Source organism: Larus michahellis, chromosome 5 (genome assembly GCF_964199755.1).
Source record: "Larus michahellis chromosome 5, bLarMic1.1, whole genome shotgun sequence".
In the NCBI taxonomy this organism is placed as follows: Eukaryota; Metazoa; Chordata; class Aves; order Charadriiformes; family Laridae; genus Larus; species Larus michahellis.
Window position 1 is genome coordinate 38,635,853 of NC_133900.1, and position 14,310 is coordinate 38,650,162.

General features: G+C 45.3%; 1 protein-coding gene across 3 annotated transcripts in view; it reads right to left on the minus strand.

The window, feature by feature from the left end:
- Nucleotides 1–13,297, minus strand: part of FBXW7 (F-box and WD repeat domain containing 7) — a 182,702-nt gene extending 169,405 nt beyond the window's left edge. For 2 of the 3 annotated variants that reach the window (XM_074589659.1, XM_074589660.1), the window contains exon 1: nucleotides 12,630–13,297. The gene's annotated coding sequence lies outside the window, so the exon portion shown is untranslated. The remainder of the gene's footprint in view (nucleotides 1–12,629) is intronic. The other variant, XM_074589655.1, reaches the window with a different exon arrangement.
- Between the last annotated feature and the right edge of the window lie 1,013 nt (nucleotides 13,298–14,310).

Genomic DNA, 14,310 nt, shown 5'->3' on the forward strand with positions numbered 1-14,310 from the left:
GTTCAAGGAGAAATCAGGCAAGTTCACAGACGAGAAATCATTCAAGAGTTTCTGCATAAACAGAAACAATCTCTGGCTCAGAGATTCCATGAGCTGAAAGTAGCTGGAGACCAAGCATGAAAAGAAGCTTATCTTGTTCTCAGTGTTCCCCATGCATCCACTTACAGATGTTTTTGAGATGTGTCATGTGAAGAATTAGGGAACTTCTGGGTTCCTGTACACGATTTTTTCTTCTATGGACGCTATCAGACACAGGATACTAGGCTAGAAAGAACACCAGTATAATCCAGTGTGGCAATCATGTTTAAAAATTATTTAGTAAACACATTTTAAAGTAGAACATTCCAATTAAAATACAGAAGAAGTATTTTAATGTTTGGATCCCCCTCCCAAAACTGCCAGCTTGATAAAATACATTAAATTCAAATGTTTTCATGAGCTTGACCTTTCATTCAAAATATTAGCTAAAAAGTTATTACATCTCTACTGAAATAACATTACTGATTATTCTGCACCAAAACATCTACAGCAGTTTCATAGCTTTGCCTCCTACACACTGTGTCTGTGTAAGCTCTTAGTGGGCAACAGAATAGTTTACTACCAAACAGTTCCAGCTGCCATTTTTTCTCCTCAGAAAAGCTAAATGACTCACTCTGGGTTGGGTTTGCAGGTTGTTTTCCTTCCTGAAAAGGGATACAAAAAAATAGATGTAAGAACATGTCACAGGCGTCAGACTGTTTACTAATTAGGAAGACCTCTATACTCCTGTTTGTTCCCTCTTCACTGTACATCTCGCAGTGTTTCTGTCATCTGAATTCAAGACCTCCTAGATCCTAAATTCAAAGACTACTATGAAAGACTACCTGAGCACAGGTGTTTCCCAGCTGCCAGCACTCCACTGCACAATTTGGGGGAGTGGAACAGAGTTAACAAACCTAAACCATTAACACCTCATTTGAAGAAAAATCTAGTACTCTTGCATTTTCTCATTTTATGAGCAGAAATCAGAACTGGGTTATATCAGAAGAGCAAGAGGAAAAAAAGTAAATTTATAGATATTAAAAAATTACATTAACCTCCTACTAAAAATATACTAAAATGCGAGAAAACACAGTACTTACCTACATTTAAAAGAGCCAGTAAATATGATTTAGCGTGTTACAAACAAACAAGCCTTTCATGCATCAGCAAACTAGCTGACACAATTGTTTAGAGAATACTATTGTAAAACATACGCAAGTTGATATCGGAGAATATGCACAGCAGGGTTTCTGGAAAGGAAACGATGCTTTTTTCAGCTAGTAGAACTTTATAACAACAACAGTGAAGTAAGGAGAAATTGCTGAAAAACTGACTTTCAAAAAGCTTCCCCTAAAGTCTCAAGAGGGCATTAAGTAAAATTAATTTTGGTGTTAGGGGAAACATTATTTGCATTTAGATGCCAGCAACAAAGCTTCAAAAGAAAAAGCAGTAAGTGGTCTGTTAAGTTGCAGAAAAGAGTTAAGAGCAGCAGGCCAGGGTTCTGTATTAGAACTACTTCACATGTTCTCTAATGGTCTGTAAAGCAAAAAGTGGCAAAACTCACTCAAATTAAAATTATTAAGGTTAAGACAAGAGAAGGAACTGTAACAGCTTCAGTCTAACCAAGCTAGATAAAAAGGGAAATATATGACAGACAAGAACAGTCAACAAGGTATTGCATATGAAGGTGAATATTCTACTTGCCAACTTTCTGGATTTTAACAGCGAATTCAGAAATAGAAATGTTCACTCCAGACAGTCCACTAAAGAATGATATTCAGTTAAAAAAAATATAATGTTAGGATGTATATAAAATGTTTTGGAGAATATTACAACTGGTACATTACAAACTGAATACAGCAGTCCAAGTAGGCACACAATGTAAAGAATGGTTTGAAGTGCTAATTAAACTAAAACAGTTTCAAAAAAAGTAAAAGTTGATGACAGTCACCTTAAAGGGGATGCCAAAAAGCATCAGAAAAGTGAGGTATGTTAACTGTAACTGAGAGATGCAGAATAATATACAGGGAAAAGTATAGAAAGAAACTAAGAACTTTGAGTTCAACTAGAGTTTTATAACAGCAAGAATACATTCAACTAAACTATGGGGGTAAAACATCACTATGGGGTTAAAACATCATGAATAACATAAGACATTACTATGAAATTAATGATTAATATGAGACAATAGATTTCATACAATTGCTTAAATCCCCAAACTTGGTTTAAAAAACCCCACACTTAAACTGCAAACCTAATACACTTTTAGAAAGGATTACATGTTTTATTAAATAGCATAATAAGCTGTAACAACAATTAAGACTGATCTTTAAGAACAGTGAACTACTAGAAGTTTTATACATGAAACTTTTCAGTGGTACTACACACCTTTCCAAAAAGTGATTCTGAAAAGAAAGACAAAAAGACACATGTCTTACAATGAAATTGTAATTCTTTTCTGAAGATGGCAACTAATAGGCAGAGAAAACAGCACAAAAGTTAAACTCTCAGCTCCGCAATCAGTAGAATTATTGAATATGTTTGGTTTTTTCCCCTCTTTGGCAGCAGCCAGCAAGCACACACACCGCTCTGCAATAGTCACAGCACATGCTGCCTTTAGCCCAGCTAGCAAACTAAAAAAAGCTTGGTAGGTTATACAGGGAGTAGCATAGTAGTCAGGCTACAGGGTCTGAACGTATAACGGAGGTCACAGAAGATAACAGGACAGTAATGAGGACTCCGTTACTGCAGTGGTGGGATACAGCAGCAGACAGAGGATACAAATCCATGGGAAACCAGGCTTTGCTAGCTCTGCTGCTCATTGAACAATTTGTTTTCCTTGTGTTTTACAGATTTGAATACTAATATTTCTGCACACTGTAGCTTTGATCACTGCGTTAAATGTAGCTCTACCAAATAAAAGGATTAGTTTGTCCAGATTGGCACAGCTATGACTGTGATATGAAGAGAACTCCAGGGAAAAACCTTTGAAGATCAAGTGCATGCTCAGTTTTGTAGGTTGAGTTGGCAGTAGTAGCTGAAAGTGGTTTTTGTCATGCATATAGTTTAATATACAGATTATAATAACTTTTAGATTACTTAAATTTGTCTTGCTGTTAAAAGAGGCCAAGTCAGGCCGCACTAGCACTCATGTTGGTTCACAACCAGCTGGATTTGGAGAAGTGGACAGTACTACGACAAAAGCCAAAAAGGGGTGGGAGGGAGCAAGACCAGCCTTTTTGGCTGCAGCACATACTCCACACCGACTTCAGATCATCAAACCACAAACACAAGGTTTCAGGGTACAGTTAAGCTGATCTAATGGCTATCCAGTGCCCAAAGGATTCACTACCAGCTATGCATCCCTTGCGCCAGCTCTAATGCACATCCCATGTCACACTGAGCCAACTCAATTTGATTTTTACTTCCCTTCTCCCTTAAATTCAGGGAACTAAAATGGTGGAAAACCAACAACGTAAAAGTAATTACCAAAAAGTCAGATTAAACCAATACCTAGCACAGGAAGAGGTTGGGGATGGGAGAAGCTGTTTGGAACCATCCCTTTCAGCAGTAATTAAGCAGGTCAAATGCAATATAAAATGATAACTCCATAAAGGACAAGTGAATATAACGTCTCAGGAATGCTCAATCTTTGCAAAGTTCGAAAAAATTTCATGAAGGAAGGCTAAATTGTTTCAATTTTAAGTTTCTTTTTTTTTGATCTTTGCTAGGTTGTGCCTAACCTACACAATCAATTTTGTTCCCACCACGCTGCAGTGTAAACAAACAATAGGAATGAGAAGGACCAAAACGTTAACATTTCTTTTGTGCCACCAAACAAGCTTTTGTTTTTCCAGTCATTCCCAGCACCCTTTCAAAAGGTTCCCACAGCCCGTATAAACAACACGCAAGCTGAGCGGGATGACTGTACATACCTCCTACATCGGCAGCCAGCAACCGCAGCATGTAGCTCCCCTAACTAGACAGCCACATCACATATCCACCCCCCGACATGGGACACCACCCACCCCTACCCTTGAAACAAAAAATCCGGCCTGGGCTCCTGAGTCATACTGAGTGTTATCTAGAGCTCCCACCAGGCACAGCCAAACATCAGGAACGGCCAAGCTGAAGTTTGACCCTCGGTTATTTCAGTATCAGCCCACTTCTTTTCTGTTGCATATCAGGAATTACTTGATTTCAAAACAGTCAAGCATAACAGAATTCAAAGGACAAATAACAACAAAACAATTTGCAAGATTTACCATGGCAATAAGCTATAAAGCTGGGAATACAACACAAAACCTGAAATGAAGAAACAGTACATCCTGGAAACAAATCAAGTGTAACCGTGAATGCCAAAGTTGTTTTGCTACAGCAAGCCATGTTTATGAACCACCCCAGTTTTAGTGCATTCTCTGGTATGTAAAACTTTCAAAATTAAGTTAAATGTTTAGAAAAGCTAAGAAAGTGCCATTATGGAGATAATCAGGGTTGTTAACAGAAGCACACGTCTATATTACAGGTTTGAAAAATGGAAAGTCTATTTAGAGCCCACCTGAGATGAAAGCCCACATAAGTTATTCTTAGTAGGACCTACTTCACGCATATTATCACTTCCCTGAAGACACATAATGTCTGAACAGTTAGCATTACTACTGTGTTACCAATGGGCTACCAGATGGCTGCATGCTACTCTTGCCATGTTTCATGAACACACAGCGGTTGTTGAAGATGGCGTGCCGCACAGCTGGTAGCGCAGAGCAAGTCCAGGGCAAGACAAAGTCCAGTAAGCTGGGAGCCAAGCAGCGACTAAGTCTAGCTCTTAACCGGACCAGAGACAGCACACTCGGAATCCACCAGCTACCACAGACAATGCAACTAACATGACATGAAAGTGGAGGGGTACAGCTGCCCCCTTCCACCAGAGGCTTGTCACAAGGGTGCGTGCCTGCCCCCATCTTGGCCACACAGAGAAGTTTAAACATGCACTAGGTGGGCAGTCCAGGGTGGGGGGAAGCACAGCAGGTTGAATCATTGCCTTCCTCCCCCAGGACTCTTGCATCAAGTAGCAAGTTAGGAGAAAAGCAATTCCCAAACACAGTGCCCCAAACAAACTGATTATTTCAAATTCCATCTTGCTGGAATATTCAACAGGGCCTGCTATCTAGGTAAGTGGAGAAAGAAACAGTGTCAAAACTTTCCTAGCCAAAAAAAACCCCAACAACCCACCCCCAAAAAACCACAGCAGCTTTACCTTAGCATGATTTAAAGGATGCTGAAGATGCCCTTAAGATCCATAAAAACTGTCACTATTGTACTCGGCAGAAAAGAAAAAAAGAGTTACCTGTCATTGTAGTGATCCACCCACTCACAGAAATGCCACAGATCAGAAGACATATTCATCAGCTCTGGCAACAACAGACAAAACTGCCACAGCAGAACTCAGAAACAAATCTTACAAGTAACTTAGACCAGGGTATCTCCAGGATCGCAGTTTCGGGGCCCTTTTCTATTGTGCTGGAAGATCTCTTGCCTTGAGCATCATCGCATGAATTAAAACAAAAAGACAAGATATAAACAGCAAGAGAAGTCAGCACTTCTAGCAAACTGCAGGTTTTCTGCCCACCTGACCCGAGCTCAGGGCCACAAGTAACACTACTTAATGAAGTTTGGTAAAGTTTACTAACTTTATTTGGTAAAGTTTACCAGCTGCATTTGGTAAAGCAAAGGTGTAGACGCCCTGTCTTCAACAGATCCAAAACCATGCCAAGCTACGTGGGATGACGCTTGCCACAAAAGATGAGTAACATTTCTTCAAAAAGGCCTGAATCCAAAGTTGTAGTTTTGGTTATCATTATTAAGTGGTTATGGCCTTGAACACTGAAGAAAATATTCTTTTAAAACCCAGCATTATTGGGCAATGGAGAAGTCAACAAAAGCACCTACCCACTATTGTTGCATCTAGCGAAGAAATGCTACATTTTGCAGCTACTGCAATAGCTAGTGAGGGACTTCTCAAGCATGAACTATGCCACAATGCTGAAAGGCTTGCACTCGCCAGGGAACACGCTGAGCATCTTACCCTCCGAAAAAAGGGAAGTTGGGAAAAGGCTTGAAACCTTTTCTTCCCCATTGGCTTTGCCTTGTGGTGTTTTGGGCTTGTCAGTCATTTGGTGAGACAAGTAGCTTGTCCTGAAGTAGCCTGTTTGCTTCTGAAAACACTGTGACTATTTTCATTCCTGCAGATATATAAAGACACACATTCTATCCCATAAAGCACATCACAGATTTTACACAAAGAGAACAATATCCTTTCATGTGCAGTTTGTAATATGGCAAACTCCCTATGTGCATATCCTGCATGCTACAGCAGATCTAAACATAATGTTTCACCTTAAGGAAAACATGGTATACTTTACCCTGAAAAACGCATGCTCAAAAAGTATTCACCAGCATCTGCGAGAACACAGTGCCAGTGTGTGCAGTAAGGACATTATGCCAGTCAAAGTGGGCAGAGTTTAGTAGATACTGTCAACAACACGCACCCTGGGTTTGCAGTTCCTGTCCTTCAGAAGTTCAAAGCAATTGCCACAACCTACAGCAACACAAAACCACAGCTGAGTAACCCTAACTCTGCATGACCGCGTTTGTGAGTACTTCATTCCATCAAAAAGACCTCCCAACACTCTGCTTTCAGCCAGCTCTCCACCACTACCCTTAAAATCTTTGATAATCCCAGCAAGGGAATGCACAGGGGAAGTCTCTGGTAACCTGTGCCACGTCAAGGTCTCCTCCCACCTTCCTAGCCACCCAGAGCAACATTTCTAAAGGAAAAAGTGCTGAAGAGGGAGAACGACAAGCTTTGACATCAGACCAAAAGGCTGAGGAACTGGAGAAGGGAACATAGGAACATGAATAAGGATTACGCCAGAATCGCTTCAGGTTTCTGATTTCCAAAGAGAGAACGTGCGTAAAGAGGGGGACTAGGGAAGGGAAACAATGAATCAATGATTATGACTCAGGATACTGCAGTGGCAAGACTCATTGATTGAGGTTTATGAAGAGTTAAGAGGAAACTATTGCAACTCCTCCTCCCCCAATGTGCCCTTCCCCACAGCTCCAGGTCCTCGAGGCCAGGTCTCACCACAGCACATCCACACCTCTCAGCTCCACCTGTGGGCAGCTCTCCTGCCTTGGTAAGGAGACAGATCTTGTGCTTAGGAAGTGTTGGTTCAGCAGTGTGCCCTGCCTTCTTAGTACACTTCACCTCAGCCTGCCCACAATGAAGAGCTCGTAGCTTCTTCAGAGAAGCAACAGGCAGCTCACACCATTCATATTACTGAAAGGTTTTCAAGAAAGAAAGCACTCCAAAACATTCACATTTTTGACAACTTAAAATAGTCTTTAAACAGGAAGCATTACTTAACCTTAACTACCTCAGAGCTGTCCCTCCGCTACAAGCAACCTCACAATTTCAGGTCACAAGACAAACTAAATTCACCTAAGCCAGCTTGGCCATCCACTACCTTCTGCAGGTTTCCCTAATACTGTATCTGCTAGGAAGCGGTCTTCTGCGACCAGTCAGAAACACAGATCACCCAATTTCAGGTAACACATGACCCCATGTCCATATGACATATAGGGCACATCCAGACGTTAATCGGTATCGTAACAAAATCATAACCCCAAATACAGGGTTACAACATCTGAACAGCACTCTCAACCTTCTGTGAGACTATCAAAGGGAAACTGCCTTTTTTTTTTTTTAAATACAATCCAAGGTAAATAGCATTGCAAAATGTATCATATTAGTACAACTCTGAATTGCAGCCAAAACCGAAAACAGCACATACAATTAAAACATCACACGCTTCTCCATTTTAAGGCCTTATATGTGGCTGGTCACAAAAGTAGACAAGTTTTACTAGTTCATACTGCAATGGCCACCACTAACCATGTTGGAGGAATTTAGGAGAGGGAAAAAGAGCTGTTTGAGACCAAGTCTTGCCCTTGTAGCTACTTACGAGCGTGCACGCGTTAAAACCATCACATCAGAATTGTACTGGCAAGACAGCATGCACCAACACTCCTCATCCTCCAGCACAAAGCCAACTATCTCAGCTCAAGATGCAGGCAAAGCTTATTTGAGCTAAGGAAGCTAGTTTTGTACAATAAAGCCTATTTCACGCACCCCCTCTTACCAGCCAAGCTGTGGGTGCTGTATTCTTTAGCTAATGGTAACATATTCGACTGCCCCAGCACATGGGAAAAGACGTTTGCATGTATGTTAAGACACAACATTACAGAAAAAAATACATTGTTTTGCCCTTGTAAAAATAAGTGCAGTTGTTTCAGAGAATATTGAAAAAACAAAATATTAAAGAGCTAATGAATAATAAAGACCTAACTGTTTTACAAAGATGAACAGTCTTGAAGAGCTGACAATGTAGATTTTGTCACGGTGAGCACGAACAAGATTGAATGCAGCAGTTCATTTTTATTCTGACAATCCTTACTTTTGAAGTACTTGACCTTGCAAACTAAATCATAATATACCATACACACATTATGTTTCCAAATTTAAATTATTTTGATGAAGCTCTGAAAAGAAATCCACTATTTCAAAGTAAAGGGGGGGGGGGGTGGGCGGGACACAGATGACGGACAGACAACAAAACAAAAAAACCAAGAAACCCCACAAACAGTTATTAGACTTCTTTAAGCATAAACTTCAGATATATGGTCTGCAAGTAGAAGTACTTACAGACATAAATCATATCCACATTACTGACAAAAAAAGGGCAAGGATCTATTAGAAAATGCTTAACTCCAATGTATAGATTGATACAGGATGAACAACTGGAGTGGCTGATCGGAATTGCCGGTGGAAAGAACTAGACAGGATTCACAACATCGCAACAAAAGAATTCCTTCCATTCCCTTCCCCTGCCCAAGAAATTTTCCCTCATAAGTGAGATGCAATGCCTCTAGCATTCATTACAGCCAAAAAATGTCTTGCATATGCAAAGTTCTCAAAGGAGCAAAGCAAACATGTACTTTAAGTAAGTGCCTAATCAAGCCGCTATGTTCATTTACTGATTCCAGCTGATCAGAGAACGGAGCTAAAAAATGATTGCTTCATTATTTCACCCATAACCTACATGAAGTAAAAGCTGTAGAACCATATTTCATTTTCTATTGAACACGAAACTGTGACAGGTGAGGAGTGGACAGGGATCAAGTATTCTTTCTCTCTCCTCACACAGGACTTAGAAGGTATCCGGTGCCAACTCATATATTCAAAACAAGTCACTTAGCAGTGAATTGCCCACTCTTCCTTCAAAGCCACCAAACACATTCACCCAAGAGGAAGCCACTAAGGGTTACCAATGCACAGAAACAACACAGCCCTAAAGCACACACTGATAGTGACAGGAAGGGTGTTCTGGGACAGGGACTTGTAAGCACATAGTGCTGCCTACAGTCTTTCACAGACATCCACTGGTGACCACTGGTGACTAAGATACCAGGCTAAACTGACCTTTAATTTAAGCTAGAACAGCCTGTGTACTAACCAGCGACCATAACACCACAAAGCGAGACCAAGAAGTTTGTTAACAATAAGTTAACTTCTACACTTACATAGTTCTAGGTCTTCATCAGAAATATATGTGAAGTCTTTGCAGCCTTTGCTGTGGCAAGAGACTATCCTTATGTCCGTAGAAGCGATCCTGGTAAACATATTTTGCCTATCCTGTGAATACACAGAGCATTTCAGTACAGAACCATCCATCAGTTTCCACAAGTTCACTAAATCACAATGCTTTCTGTCATGGAAGAGCATTTTCAAGAGCTATTACATGTAATCCTCATCATCACTTTCAAGAATTACCTGACGTACATAGCCCAGATAAGAGAAGGCTGAAGTAGCTCTGCAGATAGGATCTTTATCTTTTATTTCAAATGTAATGTGCATATAGTGAGTTAACAAGCATGTGTTCTTCAGAAAAAGATCCAGAAGATTAAACATGTTTGTTAAATACAGCCTGAATTTAAAACATGCTGACCAAAAGATATCTAACTAACTTAGTTTACTTTAAAGAGACAGAAGAATAGCATTCCTTTCTGTTTAACAACATTGCCAGGCCTAAATCATCACACACCATTCCTTTCTTCTACTGATTCAGAGACAACAAATTCCATTGAAGTAATTAACAAAATTTTTCCAAAGTACCGCATGAGTACGTAATGGGGAGAAGTAAAGGTAATTTGTCAGTCTAAGAGTCTAAAGATAAAAATTATTTCTTTCCCTAAACTAAAAAGCTGATTGTTATAAAAGCTTCTCTAACAGTTAACGCAAATGAAATTCAGATAAACATTTTTGTTTCCAAACAGACACTGCTGTAATAGTAAATTATTCATATTGACCAAAGGACCTGCATTGATTAGATCTAAGCTGCAATAGGAGGAAAAACTTAAACCTTGACAAAAATAATTTAAAAAACAAAGTGATGTATCTTCTTGAGATATTTCTGAACCTGGAACACCAACAAGATGACATAGGTGCCATCAAGAGACAGAACCAGGCTGCCATTAACAACCAGATGATGATGGAGTGGGAAAGCGCAGATTTAAGTTTGGAACCAGAAAGTGACATAAAAACAAGTGTAATCACCATATTGAAAAAAGGATATAGTGCCTTTTAGCTCCTCTAGATATTGAATACAGCATAGGATCGACCACCTCCTTAACACTATGGCCTGAAGAGAACACAACTTCCTTTCCCGACCTCCTAGTTCCAGGGCCAAGAAAAGCAAAAAGTGAACTGAATGAAGAGTTCAACTTCTTTTACCCCCCTTTTTGAAACAGCAGGGATGACAGGAAGCTTACGATACAGAGATATTTTGGTCTAAAAAAAGAGTCTTCTTACCTGTCAGCATACTTCATCTCAAAAAGAAACTGCAAAGTGTCAGGTGCCCCATCTACCTTTGAACTTCCCACTGATGTCTAGGTTTTCCCCTGAGTTTTCAGAGGCTGTCTCTTTCTCAGTGGAACAGACAAGTACACAGTTGGGAAACAGACTGTACCTACTCTCAAATGCGTAGCACAAACAAACTAAAGCACAGAGCGAGCACACATTGCTGGAATTCTAGAATATGGCTTTGTGTTCATATGCACGTATTTTAGACCTTCAGTCGCTATACATTTCTGTGATATTTTATTTTTCTCTACTTCCAATCCCATCTGGTAAAGAAAACACAGAAGAGCAGGACTCTAGCGACTAACCCAGAGGATATTCACAAGCTGTTTATTCTTCTTTTAATGAAGAACCAGACAAATCCTACAACTTTTTCCTTCAAAGTCTTTCTAGACTCCATCCAGAGAGACGTGGAGAGGAAGCAGCGCTGAGACTTGACTCACAGTTTTCGCACTGAGTTACAATTTCTGGATCTATGTCTGAATACTGTCTCATCAAATAAACGACATTCAACCTGCTCTCTTCACTTTTTAGTACATCCTCTTCATATGAAGCTAAGTGTTGCATAAATTTTAACTCCTGAATAGTACAATTTAACACCGACAATATAAACGTTCCGTCCGCAACTGACTACTGTGGTGGTGTTCTCTTCACTTAAGAGCAAGTTAAGACATCCAAAACAATCTAAGTTTTGCTGTAGCTTTTGCTCAGAAGGAAATTCCGTGCCCTGCAGAAATTCTAAAAAGCAATGGAAAACAAACCCTAAGCAAGCAAACAAACAAGAGTTCCATTCCCAAACGAGACCCATCGCTGCCCAGCCTCAGAGCACGGTCTGGAGCGAGGGATGGGGCACTTGCTCGCGCTTCGTGAAGAAGCCACTTCTCCGATAAACAGGAAGAGCCAACACTACTTCTGGCTTTTAAACTTCATTTAAAAAAAAAAAAAAAAAAAAGCTTTACGTGAAAAAGCAACTCCTTAATAACGTTTTCCCGCGACCATAACAGCAGCATTTTCCACCCAAGTGTTATGTAAATGAGGAGGCAGGAGGCAGCCACGGGGTCTATGAGGAGCCACTCAACCCTTTAAAGAATTCAAAAACCCCCAAAACACTAGGGAAGGGGGGTGGTGTGTGTGTGTTTGGAAACCCCACGGCTTACAGCAGCAGGGCGGCCGTACGCTCCGCTCCCAGCCTTGCACAACTTTCCGCCGCGGCGGTTCCGCTGGGCTCGGGCGGGCGGGGAAGACGTAGGGGGGTCCCCGGGCCCCTCCAACCGCCCGCCGCCTTTGTTCGCAGGGGCCGGCGCTGCCGGCCCGCGCCGCGGCGGGTACAAAGGGGGCGGCACAAGTTGGCGGCGGAGACCTCAGCCCTTCCCGGGGGCCGCGGTGGCAGGGGAGCTCCCCTCGTCGTCCCCCCCCGCCCCGGTCTCCTCAGCCTGCGGCGGGCGGGGGCAGCAGACCGTGCGCGGCCGACAACGTGAGCCGCATGGGAAACGGCGGCGGCGGCGCCGCGCCCCCCGCCCCAGCGTGCTACACCGGCGGCCCCGGCCCCCCTCCCCCGGTGCCCCCCCCCCGCCGGGGTACCGGCCCCCCTTCCCTCCACCCGGCGGCTCCTCCCGCTCACACTCACTTTCCGGGACGGGCTCCGCTGGGCTCTCCCTCCGCTCGCGGCGTGCACGCCTTCCCGCCGGCAGGGCGATGCCGGCGGCGAGGCGGAGCCCCCCTCCGCCGGCGGGAGGGGGCCCGCCGCCCCCTGCCCCGGGGCTGCCGCCGGGGGCCGGGCGGCTTCAAGGGGGCAGGCGGGTCCAGCCCCCCCCGGGGCGGGCTGCGGGCAGGTGGTTCCTCGGGGCCGGGCGGCGGGCCCGCTCCCCCGCCGGCTGTGTCTGTCCCGGCGGCTCAGGTGCGCCGCCGCCTCCTCTCACATGGAGCCGCCACCCCTCGCTGCCCCCCTCGCCGCCGCCGGCCGGGAGGAGGCGAGTAGCTCGGGCCGCGGCCCCCGCCCCGCACTCCCTCTCATGCACTGCGGGCGCCCCGGGCCCCGGCTCCAGCGGCGGGGAGGGGGAACCGCTAGGGCCCCAGCCGGGCGGCGCGGGGCAGCCGGGCGGCGGGGCTCGGCGCCGCGGCTGCTCCGCTCTCCGGCATGTGGGAGCGGCGGGGCCGGGCCGGGGTGAGGTGGGGGAGGCGGCGGGAGCGGCGCCCCGGGATCCGCTCGTTTCCTGCGGCGCCGGGAGGGGAGGGGGGGCGGGGAGGGCGGGCAGGCGGGCGGGCGCGAGAGAGCGAGCGAGCGCGGCGGCGGCGCGCGCGGATGACAGCCGTAACCCCAGCAACAGGCCCCGCCCCCCCTTCCCCGTGCCGGCGCGGGGCGATGACGCAAGCGGAGGGCAAGGTGGAGCCCCCACAGGTAGCGCGGCGGCGGCAGCATGGTTCAGCCCGGGACAGGGGGGCGGGGCCCCCACTCGCGCTGGCCCCGCGCGCAGCCGCAGCCGGCGGGGCCCCGCCCCCTTGTCCCCGGCCTCGCGGGACGGGGCGGGGCCGCTCGGCCCTGGGGACCGTGACGTGCAGGGGCGCAGGGAGGGGCGCGAGGCCCTTGCCCGCGCGCACGTGCGCGTGCCCCCGCCCCGCCGGCGGGGAGGGGCGGGCGTTGGCGCTGCCATGGCAACGGGCCGCGCCGCCGCCTCCCGACGGCCGTCCGGGCTTGTGCCGCTTCGCGTCCGTTAAAGCCCTTGGTGGTTTAAGAAAGGGGCGCGGAAGGTGTGGGTCACCCGGCGGCCATTGCTGCGCCCGTGGTTGCCGAGGGCAGGGTGTACCTGTCCCCAGCAGGGCCCGGTCTTCTCCCCAGCGCCTCCCAGCAGACGTGGTATTCGGGATAATGGTTATACAGGCCCTGTTCTCCTACAGATAGAAAAAAAATGGTAATGGCAGGAGCCGCTCGCATTTATTACAGGCTTGTGGCCGTTACGCGAGAGCTCTGCCGGGGTTCCTTTAGCATGCGATGCAGAAGATAGGACGCTGTTCGTCAAACACAAGGAAAAAATAAAATACTTAATTGCCGCTCATTAAGTGCGTGGGATGGCTGCTCGCAGCATCCAGCCTGTGCACCGAGAAAAGCTTAGGCCCTCTGGAAAAAAAAAAAAAGCGGTATTTGATAGTGGTGCTATCATAAAATGCATACACAAGGGCAAAATTAAGGTTACTTGTATAACTTAGGTCTGGCGTTTCCTCCCCTTGGAGTGCTGATCTCTGCCACGTTAATGTGTCTCCCGGGCAGACTGCAGACAGACAGCAGCGGCTCTGCCCGGACCCCACACCAG